Source organism: Ceratosolen solmsi, unplaced genomic scaffold (assembly GCF_000503995.2).
Source record: "Ceratosolen solmsi marchali unplaced genomic scaffold, CerSol_1.0 scaffold26, whole genome shotgun sequence".
NCBI classification, from domain to species: Eukaryota; Metazoa; Arthropoda; class Insecta; order Hymenoptera; family Agaonidae; genus Ceratosolen; species Ceratosolen solmsi.
In genome coordinates, this window is record NW_011948442.1 from 1,918,987 (window position 1) to 1,925,167 (window position 6,181).

Sequence of the window (6,181 nt, forward strand, 5' to 3'; positions counted from 1 at the left end):
TTGTCCTGATATTGGCGTACTGCAATAAATTCAGATGGAAGTAAGAGTTTGAAGAGTTTACCTCATGAAGGGTTGTTCGATTTTAAATTTTTAGTTTATGGTTCAAACTAACCAATTCAATAGTTCAGTGGATTAGTCTCTCGACAGGATAACTTCAAAGGAAATAATAAGTGATAAGGCTGAAAAATATCATGTGTTAAATAAAACAAGGTTTATTATTTGTAAATGATTATAATAATATTGGACTGTTATGTAGTGTGAGATAATTCTATTGAAGTAATGAGGGTGTGTTCTTGTATTCTTGATTATTGTAGCTTCCATGGAGATGACTGAGTATCTTGAAGTTGAGGTATTGCTGATGTTGTAAATATCAGCTGGTGTAGTCAATCAATCATGCTTGTGAGGTAGCATGAGAAGATGATAGTTGAATCAAGTATGCTTGATGTATGAATAACTATACTTGATATGGTGTAAGATGTTTAATGGAATTTATTAAGTAATCAATTGTGTCTTTAATTATTTATGGGGGCTTTAGAAGAGCTAGTCACACACAAGTGTCTTTAATTATAAGCCTTAGAACTCTGAAGGATTTAATGAAATGTCCTTCTTGTCGATCAGTCGCTATACTGTAAGTCTGGCCTTGAGGATGACCTTGACTTGTTGCGTCATTGAGTCGACTGTTTTAGGGAATGCACGACCACGTGCTCATCACATATCGATTGCTTCAGGGAATGCGAAATTGACGGTTTTTCGATCTTATAGTATATTAGATTTCATGTCGTAAAACTTGTTCGGACTTACCGAGTTTTGTTTATAAACATTCGCCCGAGTGGGTGTCTCGGCCCGAGCGCGCGTACCTTACGCCGCACAGCGCGTATGACCTACTTTTTCTAAAATTCATGGAACTGCAATCTCGAACAAGGGTACTGCTTCGTGTTGCGTCTGCTACGAGCGCTGAATAACATGCTGTGGATTCATAAGCGTCAGTCTTTGAACAAAGGTGAGGGTAAGACCGGCAACTCTCGCATTAGTTAATGCGACCTTGACGACGAGCTTGGAATTATTCCACACTATCTGTCTGGCGAGAGCCTCTTCTTCTTGGTTGATTGTCGATGACGTATTCTGAATCCTATGTTTTAGTTGATTATTGTAGTGGTGATACTACTTATGGAAACTAATTGTCGACTTGTCTTTGGACTCCGATAGGTGGATATGTCTTCGAGCCTTTTGAATTTGTAACGACTGTTTCTTGAACTACGTTAATGGACATAAGGAGATGTGTCTTCATTCTTCTAGGACGTGTAACGACTGTTGCTTTGAACTACGATAATTGACTTCCACTTGACATTTATTTGAATAAGAACTATATCGAGAGTGATGAATATTGAAAAATGCGCCCCTTAAATACATTTGCTGACCATGAACTTCACTTGAACCCCTTCTCTTATTTTTCGTCCAATCAGAGACTTCGCCCTTACAGAGCGAGGGCAGCGCCTCTTTTGGCTTCATAGTTAATTAAGGGTGTAGTCGTCTCTTGGTCTTCACGGCAAGAAGAGCTCTCGTTGCCGTTGACGCATATGGCGACAGCATGACAACTTGTAGACAGTGGAAGGGGACGGGGGTCCGCTAGTACATACTGCTTGAAGTAGTTACTGAGCGGAGTGAATTCGTATAGATACCTCATGAGTGGATTTTCCCGTGTTTATTGTCTGGTTTTTCCAGATATCCTATGACACTATTGCTAGATGGTTGTGAGCAAGAAGTTTTAATATCTAAAAGACAAATTTATGATGTTGTTTTGCTAGATGTTATATTACATTGAAAAAAGGTCTCGCAATCTCAAACATTATGTTTATTTTAATTGACAGGACCGAATATACGAAAATCTTCATAGATTTTTTAAGATAAATTTTGCAGCACTAATTACTATGAATGACAAATATTACCGTTGACAAGTATTAATAATTATACACTAAAATTGCTAATTTAGAGATTGTTTTCTTAAAATCCTATATTTTTATTCTTTTATAAAATTTACGGATCTAAATGATTTTATAGTTTAGGCTGTTTTTAACTAAAAAACTGAATTTCGTATGTTAATAAATTAGAAGTAGTATAAATGTTTCCTACTTTAAAATATTTTTTAGCAAGTTGTTCTATTATTCTTCTAGCTATTTACATTTCATTTCTATAGTAATAATTGCAGCTTATATACTAGGGTGAGATCATCATATATTTTCTCTTAAATATGCTTTTATTGAATTAGTAATTTTTTTGTTTATTTAAAATAAGTATTTCCGTCATTCTAAAAAAGTACTTAAATTTTTTTAATTTATATCATTAATTCCAACAATTTTTTTTAGTGTATGTAGAAAGTAAATTGATTGAAGAAATAATTAAATATTAATATGTATTTCAGTATTAATAAGTCAAATCGTGTTTTTCCCTGCTTTAGGGTTAATTTTCTAATTTTCTTGACTATCTAATATTAATTTTGGAAAGAATTCTGAAAACCAGGGCACTCGATTCAGGATATTACTTCAGACCCTCAGTGTTCCCGGTACGACAAGCTCGCAGTTCTACCACTCTATCTGGTATCAGACTAAAAACCTCCTTTTGATGGTGGGTGGAGGTTTTGCTGGCAAGTGGAAGTGGCAATGCAATCAATTCAATACTACTTATAATGTTTCTTGTCTTTGCTTTTATTAAATATAACAATATAATAAATAAATAATGATCATGAAATGTATGAATGATGGTATGAGTGAATAAATAGGGTGAGTATCTTCAATTGGTTTACGTGATGGTGAAAGTGTGTGTACCTCAGTAGAGTGATGTGCGTTTCCTTCCTTTTACGAGACGAGTCGCTGTAGTGGCAGTGAGGAACGTCCGTGTTGCGTCACTGCTTACGTGGGCATTGGGTCCGCTGGTATAATTGTGGTTGTAAGGAACGGTCGTGTGCGTTGCTTGCGTGGATGTTGGGTCCGTTGCAGTCGTAGTTTGCGTCAGAGCCGCCGCTGTTGTATCGAAGTCGTATAAGCGAAAATGGGTCGCTGCTGCTTTAGTGTAGATGCGTAAAGGCCGCTTCTGTCGTATCGAAGCTTTCTAAAGGAGACCGGTTTTCTGCTGCCTTAGTCGTCGGTGTGATCCGTTAATATGTGTAGCATGATATTTCGATATTTTCAATCTTGATTTATGTTAGCACTAGCGCGTTATTACTTTAAGTTTAGTTAACGAATTTTGATAATGTGGCGTCACTATTGGCTTATTAGATTGGTTACTAGTTGATCATTACGTATGTGTACTACTACAGTGAGTGATGACTGTAGAGAAAAGCTTGAAGATTGACTAGTGCATCCGTTATAATGACAGCGTAATTGTTACTATACTAAACTGAGACAAAGACTGACTGCTGCGCGTGAAGCGCAGCCTTTAAATATTATCGCGCTAGTCCTTAAGCGCTGGTGTTTGTTGCCATGACGATATTGGTCGTGACGTCAATAGGGCATAGTCTCGAAGGTTTGTTGGCTATTGTTTTTTTTTAACAACTGAATCGCGTGCTCATACCTCTCCCACTTTTGTATTCCGCTTTTCAACTTTTCAATTCGTAACACACTCCCGCAGGAAGGAAATAATTATCAATAAAATTGCTGATGGCGGGCGGAATGTTCATGATCGGAGTACATTCCAAGACCTTTAGCTCTCGAAAATTTATAATACTTCTAGCTCTTGAATTTTTGTAAACATTTGATTCTGAGTAGTCTCGAATCAGAATATAAAGAAAATTTAAAAATTTATAAAACCAACAATAATATTAATTTTACGTATATGTAAAAAGCAACATTTTTTTATATAAATATTAATAAGGATTTGTATTTCCCACATTTCAGTTTCAAATATTTATTTAAATTATACCACGACTTTTCTTTATATTTTGTTATACTAGAAATCTAAAAAATAAAATTTTTTCAGTTCCATATTATGCATAATTATGAATAAACATTATTTTATATATATATATATATATATATATATATATATATATATAATTGTTCGGGATTGAAGCAGTTAAAAGCAGAATACAAAAGTGGGAGAGGTACAAGCTTACGGACATTTATGTTTATAAACACAATTCAGCGAATTTGGGAAATATCCTAGCTGAAAACTTGAATATATAATTATAATTTCGAATAGCAATGCCGATGAACCTTCCAAGGCTATATCCTATTGACGTCACAACAAAGATCGGCGTAGTAACAGACATCGGTGCGCTACCGGCTCATACGAGAATATTTAAGAGCAACGCTTGACGCGCATCTTCACTGTGCTAGTAATAATAACGCAGTCATCACGACGGGCTCACTATTCGATCAACAAGCATTCATACTTTAGTCATCACTCACTGTAGCTATACAAGTACGTATTCATCACGTAATAAGCTAACAAACCAATAGTGATGCCACACTATAGGAATCCGTTAAACTAAACTTAAACTCATACATGAGAAGCGCTAGTGCAAACATAAACGAATGAATTATCAAAAAAATACTACTACATGCATTAACGGATCACACCGACGACTAAAGCAACAGCGATCTGGTCTCCTTTAGAAAGCTTCGGTACGACATCAGAGGATCTCACACACACTACAACAGCGGCGGCTTTCACGCACACTACAATCACACCAGCGGCAATGGCAGAATCTTCTCACTCGCTTCCTTGGCACGCGCCGGCAACTACAGCGACACTTCTCGGAAGGGAAGGTGTCCTACCTCACATTACTGAAAGTACACACACTCTCATCAGCACGTAACACAATTAAAGAAACTTCATCAAATAATTCACTCACACTCTCCATTCACACACTTTTATGACTATTAGCTAATTATTATATTATTGTATTTAATAAAGGAAAGACAAGATACATTGTGTGTAGAATTGAATGATTGCATTTGCCTCCTCCACTTGCCCGCAACACCTCAACCCACCATCAACGGAAGGTTTTCAGTCTGATACCAGTCAATTACATAAAATTAAATATATTGTTATAATATATCCAATTTATTTTACTTACTTTTTTAATAATGAAAAAGTAATGTATGTCATAGTATTTAACTATAGAAAAAACTAATCTTCCTTTCGCATACCAACTTTGAAACATTTTTTAAGACGACAGTAACGGCATTGATTCCGCTTATCGTTATTGATCATACATTTCCTATTGTATCTGAAATTATAAATTTAACCTAAAATATTCTTCTGTAATTTTTAATTACGTTTTATGTTGATATATATCTTTTTTATTTCTATTTATATCGCACATTATTGTTTAGTAAAAAATTTTGTTAAATGATTACACTTTTTTTTTAATTTTAAATTATTAAAATCCGTGAATAATTAAAAAAAAATTAAATAAATATTTTTTTAATATTTTTGTTCACAAAATAAATCTTTATTTACTTTTTTAAATATAATATTTTATAAATGTTTTTTTAATTAATTTGTCACCAGAATTTGGATAAAAAAATAAATAGTGTTTATTCTATAGTTGAAAATTGTTTCAAATGTTTTAGTAAAACAGAAAATTATATCCAACAATTATTAAACAGTAGAAAAGAAACAATTTAATGAAGTTCAACCGCAATATACTAAGAATAAAATGACGTATAAATGATAAAATTATTAGATTTAAGTGACTGTACAAATATTTCCTAAATAAATTAATCTCTGATTTTGTAAATATTAGTATTACTGCTTATACAGATATTTTAGGATAATTAAAAAATATTGTTCGGAAATTAATTGCACAATTCAACTCGTCAGCCAAACGTGTACTAATTAACTTAGAACAATAAAACCCACTAGATGTTATGTGGGGTTGCCGGGCAAGTAAAGGGTGAATGCACTGATTAATAATTAACACAAGTCTTTAGTATTTCTATTTATTTAAATTGAATTACAAAGGTGAATTACAAATGAACTTGGTTTTCTTAATAATCTTGTAGTGTTGAAATAAATTACCTATGTATAAAGCAGGTTATAATCTATTAAATATTATCACTGGAGGTTATGATTGCTGTGGTGCGTTAATTGAACGCGGCACTGTTGGCAAGTTTATTTCACACGTGTGCAGTCAACTCTAGTGTTGGGCGTAAGAGCGCCAAGTAGAGGTTATGCGAAG